We start from the raw sequence: 15,744 nt of genomic DNA, 5'->3' as shown, positions 1-15,744 counted from the left end.
TGGGACATGTAGGGCACTGGAGCTCTTACAGATGACTTAATTCATTTCTACCTCATCCCATTTCATAAATGGGGAAACTAACCAGAGAAAAGTTCCAAGCCAAGACGACACAACAGGATCTGAAGAGAGCTAGCCTAGAACCTCCTGCCCCCAAGGCAGGAGCTCATCATCTGAAGGGCAAGGCACAAGCACAGGTTTACTATGCCTAGAGTGTCTGAGGTCTCAGATCCACTTCTCTAAAATGTTTCTTTTTGTTCCTTCTATGATGAGGCTCAGTCAGTGGAGATCAAGCATGGCTTGCTACCTGAGGCAAAGGCAGGGAGAAGTAGAAAGACCAGGACTGCAGAGACGTGAATTTTGTATTACAGATAGCCTAAGCTTTGGAAATGATACCAACCTTCCTAGGAAAACACTAAGGAGACAGGAGGTTTTATCAAATCCTGAGCTCTTCCCACCCACTCCACTGTGAACTCAGAGCTTCCAACCAACTTCTGGCTGTCCCTTCTAAAATATAAACAAACAATGGCTCACAGAACTTTTGAGGAAGGTCTCTAGTGAGAAAAGGAGAGACCAGAACAAACAGAAGAAAAGGAACCAGTGGAAATGATGAGAGAGGGAAAAATACACAAAGCAAAGTGCCTTTAGAAACTGAATACAGAAACTATATTGTAAGGGCCACCCAATAAGTAATCTAAAGACTGAAAAAAAGACCAGTAGGAAAGCATATCACCACAAATTTAAGAACATAAGAGGCTAAAACTTTTCAGAAAATAAATGGAATGAATGCCATTTTGAGGGAACTGGAATGACATTTAGACTTCAATAGTCACACTGGTAGCTAGTAGACAATAGAACAATGCCTTTAAAATTATGAATGGAAATATTTTTAGTTTATAATTCTATAGCCGGCTAAATTATCCACTATCGAGAGGCTGGAATATAGGCATTTGCAGGCATAAAAAGATTCAAAAATATACCTCCCACTTTTCTTGGGACTTTTCGAGGATTCCAGCAAAATGAGAACATAAATTTTAAAAGACAAAAAAATGAAAATATGTGGAATCTAGAATAGGAAAGCTTGTTTGTTTGAAGGTTTTTGCCATAGGGTGTGTGTACTTGCTGATGAAAGATAGAGACAGACAGTGAAAAGGAAAGTGAGAAATCACCCCCCCCCTCCCCAAGAAGGGATGACCATGCTGCAGTCCCTTCTCATCCATTCTCCTCCTGGGATTTTGGGCACACATGCACTTGAGTCTGGCATGATTTTCAAACCACCAGGTACAGGACTCAAACTGTGGTTGACCACATGGGAATCCAACACGTTAACCTCTATGCCATCTGCTGGCCCAGAACAGGGAGAATTTAACACAGAAGATTTTAAAAGGAAGTACCCAGAGGACAGCTGAATAGTAGCCTGGGAAGCAACCAGTTAAATCTGACACAATAGATATGTACGAAATACACTATGAAGGAGGAGACTGCACTTCAGGAATAATGAAATATGAAGGATTGCATTCCTCAATATGCAATCAGAGAATCAATTGGCACAGAACTAAACAGTATAATTTATGGTCGAAATAATGTAAGCATTAAATATTGATATATGCATTGATTCCTTATTTTTAACCAAGAGAGGAGTCAACATATAATGTATAAATTGACAAATTAAGAAACAATAATATAAGTCTATTATTTAAAGATAAAGAAGTAGTTAAAAATTAACTTTGGAGAATTTGGGAAAGAGGAGGGGTATGTTCAGGGGACTGCTACTTTCACTATAAACCTTTGGCTCAATTTGTTTGATTTCTCTCATTAAAAAAAAATATATTGTTCTAGTCTCTTCTCTGTTGCTTAATAAGTGAATACCTGAGGTTAAATAACTTATCAAGAATAGAGATTTAGGGCCAGCCTTGTGGCCTAGTGGTTAAGGGAGCTGTATCCCACATGGCCAACTGTGCAGTTCAAGTTTTGGCCCCAAGAGCTTGAAAAACATGCTGGTCACATGTGCATGATGCCTTAAATCCCAAAAGGATAGAGAAATGGGAGAAGGGATTGTAATACAACCATGCTCCACTGAGGCAGGGAGTACTTTCTCTTTCTCCCTCTTTCTCTGTCTCTCTGTCCCTCTTTGGCATGCACATATACCCTCTGGCAAGTTAAATGACAGGAAGTTTATCTAGCTTATGGTTTTGGAGGTCCAGGGTCAAGGGGCCATATCTGGTGAGGGCCTACTTGCTGGTGGGGAAACTGAAGAGTCCCAAGGGAGCACGGGGCTTCACCTGGCCAGATAAAGCAAAGCAGAGCCAGTGTCCATGTCTCCATCTAATTCCCTCCTTATAAATCCACCAGGATTCAGTCATCAGTCCTAATCACCTCCCAAAGGCCTGCTTCTTAATTCCAGTCAGATTAAGTTTCCACCCCCTTAATACCATTACAATAGCTCACAATAACACTTGAATTGTGGGGAGGCACATTCAAACTACAGCAATTATGAACTATGTATAAATATATATATTTTTAAATTTTCCATAGGGCACATGTAGTTGCTGAAGACAGACAGTGAGAGGGAAAGTAAAAAAGCACCCTGTGTGTTGTGAGGTGGCCACACTACAGTCCTTTCTCCCTCACTCTCCTCTTGGGATTCTGGACACAAATGCACATGCACCCAGCATGCTTAAGCTACCAGGTCTGGGACTTGAACATGCAGTTGGCCATGTAGGATCCAGTTGCCTTAAATTAAGCACAGCTGGCCTGAAATATTTTTATACAGTAGTAATAAATACAACATAGTTATAAGTTATAAAGTATAATAAAATCAGCATCCTTTATCATAACAAAAATAGAGTATTGTCAGTATAGTTGAACTATAATATTTAACAACTTTTTGAAAAATTAAACACATTTTTAGGTAAAAGTTGAAACACCTTTTGTTTTCAGAGTCATTTTATTTCAGCCAGTCTCTGTTCCCCCCCCACCCACCCCTAGCATCTAGAGTGATAATTCCAGGTTCAATGGGGCCTTAAATTTAAACAATTAATTCTAGGGCCTGCTTTAAGAAAAAGAATAGAAAACACTTTATTTCTCTGCAAATGTTATAAACCATAAAACTGAACTCACACTAAGGACCCTCCCAGAGCCATGTTTGGGTCTCTGACAATTGCAGTCCTGATGCTTCCATTTAATTAGCTTCACAGTAATTTCCACCCGGGCTCATAGAGGTACGGGGCTAGGGTAGCCTCTCCAGGGACAGGGGAGGAAAAAAATAAAGTCCTGGCCTGCATGAGGCTTTCTCTCTAGCTGGGGAGAGAAACACAAGAGCATACTTCCAGAAAAACACACATTACAATGTTTAACAGCCATTTCCAGGAACAATGGGGACTGAAAACTGGGAATTCAGGAAAGGCGTTGTTCAGGAGTTGAAAGAAGAGTTGTCCGGGAAACTGGCCTCTCTGTTTTGGGCCTCAACCAACTTAAGCCTCTTCTGGGCCTTTGCTACCTGGCCTAGTAGATGAGTGGACCTGCAAAGGTTCAGTTGTTTTCAACTTCTGCCTCCTAGAACCTGGGCTATGTGAAGGTTTTGTAGCTTACAAACCTTTATTTTGTTGAAGGGAGGCGTGGGGCTTCAAAACAGAAACCCTGACTTAAGTCTTTTAAGAAATGAAAACACAGGAGATCTGGCAACAAGGGTCCTACATTTCCATGTGGTGACACTCAGCTAGGGACAGTAGCAGCTGCCCCACTTCAGCAGGTGTGCCTACTTTAGCTGCCACTGGCCCCATGTAGGCTGTAATCACAGGAAGATGTGCTGAGCCATCTCAGCTCTTTATGAAATACACCCCTAACCCTTCTTGAAGCAGGGTAAGAGAGATGGAGGGTAAGACTAGTCTATAGGTAGCAGGGATCCCCTGGTCCATTGCACAGCCTCAGGGTCCCTCCAAACCCAGAAGACTTGATGATGGCATTCCAGCTCCAATGGCTGGGCAACCTTACTCTGCCCAGATGCTACAAGAAATCTCTCCTTCAAATATTCCTTATCAAGGGCTACTCTTCCAGTGGTGACCAAGTCCCCAGAAAACTGGAAGGAAATCCCTGCCAGCACCTACAGCTCACAATGGAGAGGAGACTCTCAGATTTTGGGGATGGCTGACTCCTCTGCAGCTGGCACCTTAAGCCATGCCCAGGAGCCCTGGGCCATGAGTTGCACTGGGCCACTAAGGAGTGGGAAGAAAATCCCATTGGAGGGTTTCTCCTTGGGAAGGACCTCGAGGCATATGTATGATGGAAAGAAGCACAGGGAACATCTAGCTGGGCCGTCCTCTGTCTCCTGGCTTCCCCAAGGCCAGATTGGAATGCTCACACTGATTTCTCTACTTACAATGATCACTCTTCTTGGAACTCCCCAACACCTGGCCTAAAATGTTCTGTGTCCTCCAGGGTTCTAATAATGCTCCTCTTTTTCTAGTCCCTAAGCTGGGTGATTATCTACCACCCCTCTCACCTTCACAATGAACCTGCTGGCTAGGTATTATCACTCTTATTTCATAAACAAGGGAACTAAGGCTTCCAGATGATTTCTGACACATAAAGGTCATACACCCAACATGTGCTGGAGCCATGACGGCTTTTTTCTAGGCCTCCTACTGAGACAGGCAGGGCTATAGGATAGGCCTCTCCTCCTGTCTGTCTCCCACTACCGCCAGGTCCAGGGCTGGCACCATGAAGCCATCCACACAAACTGAATGTTGACAGAAACCCCAGTGGGTCCTTACTCACCTCTTCCACACCCTGGGTGGCACCTGTTTTGATGGGCTCCAGTATGTAGGCTCCAGAAATCATGGAATCATGGGAGCAGAGGACACACCTAGGACATTCCTACTACCTCCCACCCAAAGACAGGACTTTAGGTGATGTGCAAAGGTACATGAGCACCCCTAACTATTCTGGAAAGGGTGAGTCCTGTTGTAGAGCCCGCCTGGGGCAGGGTGTGCTAAGTCAGGGAGGCCAACCAGAGCACCTGAGGGCAGTACTCCACCAACAGTGACCCCGTTCTCCTGGGCACTACACAAAAAACCTACAGAAGGTGCTGTTATGCATTCTGCTCTCCACCCACCTGTCAGGGATTAAAAATAGTTGGAGCTCCTGTCAATCATTAGCCAGGCAGTGCCTCAGAGTCTGCCCTCTGAGGGCTGGCACCGGGGCCTGCACAGCCTGGAGAAATTCCAGGCAGAGCAGGCTGGGAGAGTGGCAATGGGATGCCCAGGCCCTCACCACAGGGTTCAACTTGAGCTCACAGGTTCAGAAATACATGTCTTTCAAAATAAAACGGTTCCCAGGGTCTGGCAGACACCTGGATTACAGAGGAATCCTAAATCACTAGAGCTGAGAGGGCCTTCCTGGGATCACCTGGTTCACTGGCTTATTATACTTGAGGTGGGAGCCATGGCCCAGTGACGGCAGGGCCTACCTGGGATCTCAGGCTGGCTGGGGGCAGGACAAAGATGAGAAGCATGTATCTTGACTTCCTGGCCAATGCATTATACTCCGGGTGGGCTCCCCGACCCTTCCGCATACTTGGGGCTCCATCCCACCTCCCCAGGCTGGAGACTGAAATAAAGGAATATAAAGATTAGCCTGGGAAGACGAGAAAGTGACTGGTGCCTCCCAAGTAAAGTCGCGTATAATTGAGCCACACAGAAAGCGTCACCTGCTCCAGGAGAGCCTGTGCATCACTGTTTCTTTCCAGTTCACTTCCTTGTGAGCTGACAACACCAGCAGAGAACAGGAATGGCAGTCACTGCTCTGATCCCTCACAGGTATCAGAAGCTGTGGTGACCACCAGCCCCCAGCTCAGTTCAGGGTTCAAATGGCCTGTGCCCCCAAGCACTCCTGGAAATTATCACCTGTGTGGTGCCTCTGGGGTTGTGGGAAGCAAGCTGGGAGAAGGCAGCACAAGACAGTCCCCATCCCCAAGGTCTCAGAGGGGCCACCTGGATCCCATGGAGCCTGACTGCCAGACCTGGCTACTGGAAACAGGCTGATGACTGTCGGCACGCACGGAACTGCAGCAGCTTGGAGCTTATTCACCAGCCTGCAGTGACGGTGGCTGCCTTGCCCGCACTGTCAGCTGGCTTGCCATGCCACGAGACCCTATTCCCACTCCCCACCTGAGAAACACTGGCTTAGCCAATTGCAGGACAGATAAGCCCCACAGTAGCCTCAAATTAATGAGAGCAGTGGGTAGTGTTCCAAATACTTCCAGTTGTCCTCCCCCAGCCACCTGCTCTTGCCTTAGAAGCAGAACACTCATGACGGCCTGCCTGCCACATAGCAGCCCCGATAAGGCCCATGTTTCCTAGCCTCCTCATCCTGTGGATGTGAAAGTGACCTGTTGTAGGCCATGCAGGTAATGGAAGCACCTACATGGGGCTACACAAAGTGTGGCCCCAAGACTGGCAGTATCAACACCACCTGGGTCCCTATAGAAATTAGAATGCCCAGACTTCCAAATCAGAACCTTTAGGGGTGGAGTCCAGGAATTTGTGTTTTTTGTTTGTTTGTTTTTGAGAGGTTTTTGCTATGAGACAGAAAAACAGAAAGCGAGAAATCCCGCCCCCGCCCCCTTCAGGGGTGATGGCCACACCACAATCCCTTCTCCTCCATTCTCCTCTCGGGATCTTGGGCACACACGCACACAGGCCTGTCATGAGTTTAAGCAAAGCGTCACCTGCTCCAGGAGAGCCTGTGCATCACTGTTTCTTTCCAGTTCACTTCCTTGTGAGCTGACAACACCAGCAGAGAACAGGAATGGCAGTCACTGCTCTGATCCCTCACAGGTATCAGAAGCTGTGGTAACCACCAGCCCCCAGCTCAGTTCAGGGTTCAAATGGCCTGTGCCCCCAAGCACTCCTGGAAATTATCACCTGTGTGGTGCCTCTGGGGTTGTGGGAAGCAAGCTGGGAGAAGGCAGCACAAGACAGTCCCCATCCCCAAGGTCTCAGAGGGGCCACCTGGATCCCATGGAGCCTGACTGCCAGACCTGGCTACTGGAAACAGGCTGATGACTGTCGGCACGCACGGAACTGCAGCAGCTTGGAGCTTATTCACCAGCCTGCAGTGACGGTGGCTGCCTTGCCCGCACTGTCAGCTGGCTTGCCATGCCACGAGACCCTATTCCCACTCCCCACCTGAGAAACACTGGCTTAGCCAATTGCAGGACAGATAAGCCCCACAGTAGCCTCAAATTAATGAGAGCAGTGGGTAGTGTTCCAAATACTTCCAGTTGTCCTCCCCCAGCCACCTGCTCTTGCCTTAGAAGCAGAACACTCATGACGGCCTGCCTGCCACATAGCAGCCCCGATAAGGCCCATGTTTCCTAGCCTCCTCATCCTGTGGATGTGAAAGTGACCTGTTGTAGGCCATGCAGGTAATGGAAGCACCTACATGGGGCTACACAAAGTGTGGCCCCAAGACTGGCAGTATCAACACCACCTGGGTCCCTATAGAAATTAGAATGCCCAGACTTCCAAATCAGAACCTTTAGGGGTGGAGTCCAGGAATTTGTGTTTTTTGTTTGTTTGTTTTTGAGAGGTTTTTGCTATGAGACAGAAAAACAGAAAGCGAGAAATCCCGCCCCCGCCCCCTTCAGGGGTGATGGCCACACCACAATCCCTTCTCCTCCATTCTCCTCTCGGGATCTTGGGCACACACGCACACAGGCCTGTCATGAGTTTAAGCTGCCGGGTGTGAGACTCGAACTGTAGTCAACTACATGGGAGTACAGCAACGTAGCCATTATACCATCTGCTGGTCTCAGGAATCTGTGTTTTAACAAGTATTTTAGGTTATTCTTATCCATGCTCAAAATTGAACATCAATGCCCTAGGGAATGCTAGGAGCAACATTACATGAGTCTAGTGCCTGGACAACCTCACAAACAGATATTAATAAAACCTGGACTCTGACCTGAACTCTGATTTCTAAAGAGAGAGAGAGACTCTCTTAATTCACAACCATGAGCTCTACCACAGGTGGGATGGAGAAGAGGAATGATTGGAAACTCAATCAAGATAACAAAAATCAGGAGAGGAAAGAAATAACATCCAGGCATAATACAATAAACAATACACAAGATACAAGGAATATAAGATCAAGTATACCCAGAATGTGAGTGGTCTGAATTCCTCTACCAAAAACAGAAACCACCAAATTAGGTTTGCTACTGCTTTCTGCCATCCTCTCTCTCAGTCATGTGCTGATTATAAGAGGAACAAAGTGAGAAAGAGTTTCTAGAGAGAGTTTTAAGTGAGAAAGAAAGAGTTAAAATTAAAGGTTGGGCAAAAAACATACTAGGTTAATGCAAAGGAAAACTAGAGGTGAAAATAACATTAAAAACACGCTGAGAACTTTTCGATAATCCTACCTCAGCAAGCCAACGGTGTTTCCCCTGCCACTTGCCTTGATCCATAAACACAGGACTTGGAAAACTACTCAGAATTGCATGGTACAATGAGGCTTAGGCCATTCCAGTATGTTGAGATGGATTATGTAACTTAAAACACAAGCATTGCAGGGGGACCTGAGTTTTTGTATCCGACACTTGGCTTGGGGAATTCTTATGTACTAACTACTTCACCACATTCCTTGGAGAACAGAGAAAACCCATCTTGCTTCCTCAAATGAGGAAGGAAACATTTAAGTGTAAGTCAAAGTTGTCCATCTCCCTGGACCTAAGCAAAGGGGCAGACACTGCAAAGACAGAGAAGTGCATAGGCCACACCCCTGGGAGTTGGCAGGCAAGTCTCCTTTTACAGATCTTTCCTAAACACCTGATTATCATGGGGACCACTGGGATAAGCAGGAGGAGCTCACAATTAGGAGCAGGCTGAGAAGTAAGACCTGGTTAGTAACTGCGCTGCATGAGCCTGGCTGCCACACTGCTGCTGCTCAGGAAAGGCTGGAGCCCACATGGCAACTGTGCTTCAGCTCCTGGAACAGGTCAGCCTGAAGATCCCAGGCATGTACATGAATGCCTAGGATCTAACGGGCTAGAGGACTAAAGGAAGGAGCTTGTGGAGTGGCCAGACCTTGTGGAGAGTGCTTATCTCTCTCCGTCTCCTCTCTCTCAGTCTCCTATGCATAAACATGTCCTATTACAAATAAAGAAAAAAAATATTATTAATCAAAAGGATATGGCTAGAATGCCCTCTGATAGATGCCTGCCCCCAAATTCCTAAGTCTTTCACTTACTGTCTTATAAAATGCACTTATTAATTTTTTTTAAGGTTTTGCCATGAGCTTGCCAAAGAGAGACAAAGAGACAGTGAGAGGGAAAATGAGAAATTACCCCTTGGGGGGATAGCCACGTTACAATCCCTTTTTTTTTCCATTCTCTCCTCAGGATTTTGGGCAGACATGCATAAACGTCCGGCACAACTTTCAAGTCACCTGGTCTGGGACTTGAACCATGGTTGGTTATGTGGGAGTCCAGCACCTTTAATCACCATGCCACTGGCCCTAATGCACTTATTAATTTTAGGACTGTACAGAAAAGGGATTCTTCAGATCTATAGCCATATATTCTGAAACACAGATAATAAGAAATTTAAGGCCAAAGACTAAAACTATTAAATAAGTAACAAATGGCACAAGGTAAATCTATGAAGCTAAGCTTGGTAAACCTGAACCAAACACAAAAGCCAAAATCATAAGGCTAAAACTCCTACAAATGTAACTAAAGCTTGACTTAAAAACTGTAGTGAATTTCTGATACACCTCTCAGAATTTGAGAGATGGGTAAGCGAGAATAAAAAAGGTTAATAGATAATACCTATTAACCTCTCTATCTATATGCTCACATTAATAGACATATCTGAAGTTTGTATCCTACAAAGAAATACATATTTTCTTCTTTCAAGTTCATGAAACATCTTTATCTGTCTATCTAATCTATTTATCTGCCAGAGGACACATGTGCTCACCAGAGAAAGAGAGAAAGCACTTCCCAATGGTCACACTATAACCCTCTTTCCTCCATTCTTCCTTCTCATCGGGATTTTGGTCACACATGCACATGTGCCTGGCATATTTTCCAAACAACCAGAGCCAGGATTTGAATCACTGTCACCATACGGGATCTGGCTCCCTTAACAGCTGAGCTATAGGACCTGCCCCATGAAACATTTAATATTGATCATATAGTTGGCCAAAAAGAAAATTTAATACAGTCCAAGAAGAGAGGTTTGCAGATCATATTCACTAATCATAACCCAATAAAACTAGCAGTCAACAATAAATATGACCATACCCTCCACAAAATTATCTATGGAAATTCAGGACCCCATTTTCTAAATAATCCCTAGATCAAAACTGACTTTTACAATGACCAGAAATGGAAAGGTGAGCACTTCATATAAGAGCCTGTCACAGCTAGAACTGTACTTGAAGGAAGATATTGAGTATTATGTGCTCTTTGAATTAAAAATAAATAAACCAATTTGGATGTTAAAAAGAGAGTAACAGAATAAACCAAAAGGAAGACTAAATAAAAGGCTGAAATTAATGACCAAAAAATTATAAACACACACATATACAAATACATATATTTTAAATTCTAGTATATCTAGTTAGAATTCCATTTGTAATATATAAAAAAGATATATTACAAGGCTTGTAATCGGTCCTTGTTTTGGAAAATTTAATATTATAAAAATGTCAGCTCTTCCTAAATATATATATTCAGCGACATTCCAATCAAGGCCTTTATAAGGCATTTACTCCAACACTGTTTCAATCAATGAAAACAGGAAATGATCCCTACATCATTAATAAAGAAAAGGCTGAATAAATTATAGTCATTCTGTACTACAGAATTGACCCAAAGTAGCAACCCAGAGTTTCTATCCACTCATGATAAATAATTTAAAAAACATAACCCACAAAATAAGGTGGACAGCATGAATTCATTTTCTGAACAGGGCAAACCTTTGCAGGTGCTGGAGCATGGAGCGGGGAGAGGGAGGGTCCAGCTATAGGTCATGCACATACTGCTTTCTCCGGACAGAAAGGCAGCAGGAAGGTAAATTCAAGAAACAGAATCAAACGCTCCCTCCAGGATGTCCCCCTACCCTTGGAAACCAACTTTCAATGTCCGTTTATACTTCCTGCTCCTCCTCGCCCACTCATTCCAATCTGGCTTCTACTTCCACCAAACACCTGCTGTGAAAGGTGGCAACATCTGCATGTCACTTACTGTGGCATCAATGCCACTGATCACCCCCTCACCCAGGTTTCTGGAATATAACTTCTGTCCTGGCTCTCCCTCCACCTCCCAGGCCACTCTCTTTCTCTCTCTTTTATAAGTTCATAAAAAGAAAGGAGAGCACTTCACATAAGCAGTGCAAAAATGTCTAGCCCAGATCCCTTGAGCCCTAGACCCACCAGCCTACTTGGTGTCTTAAAGGCACCCTGTCAAACACGAAATGTCCAAAACAGAATTCATGATCTTCCTCACCCTCATCCAGTGTCCTATGTCCTGAGGACATCCGGTGGGGAGGAGCCTAGAGTGGAGAGAGGTGGTTTCTCCTATACACACAGGACAGGGCTAGGCAAATAGTAGGTACTCACCAACGAAGAGTTCAACAGCTACACATCTTGCCACCTACTTCCTAAAAATAGCCGTGACCTTTTGGGTGAACACACCAAGCTCACATCTGCTAATACAGCCTCTCCCCAAGGATACACACAAAGCCTTCTCCCCAGAGATGCCACTCCCAGGCTGAATGTAGCTTTATGCTTCCTGGACTTCCCTGTGAGCAGCCTCCATGTTTCCCCTCTCTCCCTTCCTCAGACTCCTGTCACCTCACTGTTCTCCAAGCCAGTCTTCCCCAAGCCTTCTCCTGTGACGAGCAGGATGCATCTGATTTCCCTCTCAATTTCTTCCCTTCTTTTCTGTTAAGGCAGTGGGACCTACAGGAGCATATCCCCCTGGGAAAACCAGACACTAAGAAATCACAGAGCCAGGCTTGGCCCCAGCATCTCGGTTCTTTGCAGTAATGTACCCACAATATCAATATCCTCCACCCTCTAACAGGTCTCAAACACTTTCTGCAAATGTCTCCTCATGTGATTCTCCTTTCGAGTCAGGCATTATGTCATCCAGAAGTGGCACCCTGTGTGCTCAATGGTTTGTCCCAGGTTTCTCAGAACAGATGAGAACTGTCCCCTAACCCTTGATTCCTCCCAACAATACTGCCTCACATCAACATGAGCAAGGCCAGCTGTGGCTGGGTCACTGCCCTAGCTGGTCTGTTAGATCCTTCCAAATAAACCAACCACATATAGCGGACCATTATTTTCTGAGTTACAGGGGTTAGGGTCAGTAGGCATGATAAGTTATGGTTTTGGAGGTAATTCGCAAGTTACAATGAATTTCAATAACTTCTTTTAAGAATGCCAATTCCCACCAGGAAACCTTTATTTCTTCATTTACCCTAAGACCTTTGCTGTCCAAGTATCACTCGAACTCCTGATATTCCAGGAGTGATGTGATTAGAGGGCATTGTAGAGAAAAATCCAGAGAAACTACAGTCTGTTCTCTTAGCTTTGATTGTGAAGGACAAACGTGAAGGACACAGACTCTCCTCTGAGTTATCCCCCTGGACCCCCACACCAAGAACAGGGAAGATAGCAGCTAAGGCAGAGGAGGGAGGGGGTAAATCTGGGAGGATGGAGGGGGCATGCCAAAAGGTCCTGGGCCTTCTGAGAATCCAGCACTCAGCATAGATTATGTTCCACAATCACCTCCAGCCCACACTGGTTTTCTTTTCTCTATTCCACAGTGAGTTCCCCAAAAAAGAACCCATGGTCATCTATTCTAGCACAACTGTCACTTCTATCATTCCAAACTACCCATTACTTCCGCCAATCAAGTGACCAAGGTATCACTAGTCAATCCCAGCCTTCTAGATACAGCAATTCAGGATGGCCCTTTCTATTATTATAGTCCTGGCTACTGAAGGAGTCAAACGAGGCTCCTCCTTGGCCTCCCAGACTGTTCCTACTCCCATCTTTGTCTGGATTCATTCCCATCTCACCCTGCCCATTTCTTTCTGCCTAGCAGAACCCATCCTTCGAGATTCAATATTTTAATCACAGAGAAATCACTTCCCTGGCCTGCTTCTTTCATTCAACTAACATTTCCTGAGACTACATTAGGCAAAGTCCATCCCGGGTGCTGTGAGAGACCAAGAGATGAGTCAGAAGCAGCCCCACCCTCCAGAAACAGAGGAAAGGGCAGAGATAAAACATGTGGCCAAATAACTACTACACAAGGCAAGCATTAAGAACGGGCCAGGAGTAAAAATAGTTAGGGATGCTGAAGACAGTGTGGAACGAGGCAGGAGAAGGGAATAGTATAGGGAAGGACAGCAAGAGAACACATAGAGAGGCATGACATTAGTGGGACACAGAAATGGTTTATTACCTTTTGATGATGGCATGCATAGTATTCTCAGCTGGACTGGTCTGAGAAGTATTTCATGCTGGGCAAATTCTTTTTACAAGCAAAATGATATATAGTGATAGAATGTTTTAAAAAATGAGAATAATAATAATAATCTGAAAAAAATTATGAAAAGCTATTTGATGATGATGTGGATAGTAATGTCTTTGTCTTGACTGATATGCATGGTATTCCTGCTTTTAAATAAATGTAATACACTGTAAATATATATGTGATTCAATGTAATTTAAACAAGATTATGATAATTAAAAAGAAAAAAAAAAGAACAGGCCTGAGTTAAAGGGGAACTGCATGAGCTGCATGAGCTCAAGGCATGTCTCACTCCTACCTGCTGAGAAGCAGGCACCTGGCCGCCTCCCTGGAGGCTGGTGTGAGAATAGTAGAAAATGGGAGATGGAAGGCATTCCAGAGGGACAGAGATGGTTCAGGATAAGAGCAGTCAAGTCGGCTGCACCTTCAGCTGAGCAAAGGGAATAATAGCATTGCTCTTACTGTGTTATTCATGTGATGCTTACACCTTAGGAGCCAGGCCCTGCTTCCCGTGTTCCAGGCCTAATCTGGAAGACATCCACCTGGGACATAGGTATGGTGCACCAGTCACCATCTGTTCTGACCTGAGCACTATAGGGTTGTTAAATATATTTAACATTTATCATGTTAATACAGACATAATACATATTTAATATATATGAAATATATAGGTGGCATGGTGGTTATGGTGCTGGATCCCCACACGGTAACCACAATTCAAGCCAAGGGCCTGGCAGCTTGAAAATCACACTGGGCACGTGTGCATGTGTGCTCAAAATCCCAGGAGGAGAATAGAGGTGAAGGGACTGTGGTGTGGCCATCCCCCCAGGGTGTGAATTCTCACTTTCTGTCTCTCTCAGCTAGCATATGCGCCATGTAGCAAAAACTTAATATATATACACACACACATATATGTATATACGTATATATATATACACACACATACATACATACACGGCTATATACATTCTTTTCACTCATTGAATCCTCGCAATAAGCCTGTCAACATTATTATTTTATCCCCACTTTACAGATGAGGAAACCAAAGTACAGAAACTCGTTAGATCAGGGAAGTATACAGGCGCCCACCATAGTGAGCTTCCATGACAGGGAGACAAACTGCTCTGGCACCTCACCTGGCCTCTCCTGTCACCAAACACCTTGTAACACAGTGCCTGGAGGGAAGGGGCCCTGTTAAGCTTCCTGGAATCCCCAACAATTGACTGCAGCAAGGAAGGAATAAAAGAACATAATGAGTGTCAGTTAGGGGTGAGCAAGATAGCAGCCCTGCCCTGCAAGCCTTTAATCCCCGTTTAGGGCAGAGCAGGGCAGGGTTCACCTTCCCGCTCCTCTCCTCTCCAGGCCCAGGACAGCAAGGAGCGGCAAAGCGAAGGCCTGCAGTGGGAAGAGAGGTTACCTAGGGTCTGTCTGAGAACACCAGTCTCCATAGAAAGGTCACTGATTAGAGGGCCAGGGACACAAATGCCCAGGCAGACAGAAGACTCCCAGCCTGCGCTAGCCCTGGCTACATTAACTCTTCGCCCCCAAAGTCTTTACCTCTCTTTTTGAGGCCAACAGACGGTTCTCTACTCTTTTAGACTGGAGAGAACTGGCCTGAGCCGGAAAGCCGGGATAAAGTTGAAGAAGGCGGAAGGCCCACCGGGCGCCTGGGACGGCCCGCATTCTCTCAATTGCTTGGAGGAGTTCCTTAGAAATACACAAACTGCAAGGCGGCAGGAATCTGTGTTCTCCCACTTGGGAGGAAACTTCCTGAAGGCAGCCTTGTGGACTTGCTCTCTGGGCACAAGCCTTGCCCCAAAGGGCGCACACACGGAGAATTCTGGGTCACAGAGGCCGGGACCACGGGCCACCATCCTTGAGCCCGCTAGTCTCCTGGTCGCAGGTTCGCAGGCTCCAAGCCCTACCCTGACCGAACCCAACCCTTGACCCTGCCGCGCCGCACCCTGGCGGTCGGTCGGTGCACCCCTGACATACAGGAAGGGCAGTCCCCAACGCCGCTGCTGACCGCGCTGGGCGACCGGCCCGACATCCTCCTCCACCGTCCCTGCAGCCCCGAGACCAGGAAGCCACAGGGCCGGGACGGGCCGGGAGGGGACGCGGGGAGTCCCGAACCTCACTCGTTGGGGCCGCGGAGCGCCGCCGCCGGGTCCCAGCCGAGAACCCTTACCCACCTG

General features: G+C 45.9%; 1 protein-coding gene across 1 annotated transcript in view; it reads right to left on the bottom strand.

Annotated features, from left to right (window-relative positions):
• The window catches only part of ANXA11 (annexin A11), a 53,774-nt gene that overhangs the window by 37,642 nt on the left and 388 nt on the right, over nucleotides 1-15,744 (bottom strand). The gene's annotated exons all lie outside the window — the stretch shown is intronic.

Source organism: Tupaia chinensis, unplaced genomic scaffold (assembly GCF_000334495.1).
Source record: "Tupaia chinensis unplaced genomic scaffold, TupChi_1.0 Scaffold000424_1, whole genome shotgun sequence".
NCBI lineage: Eukaryota > Metazoa > Chordata > Mammalia > Scandentia > Tupaiidae > Tupaia > Tupaia belangeri.
This window is presented reverse-complemented; position numbering and strand designations above follow the sequence as displayed.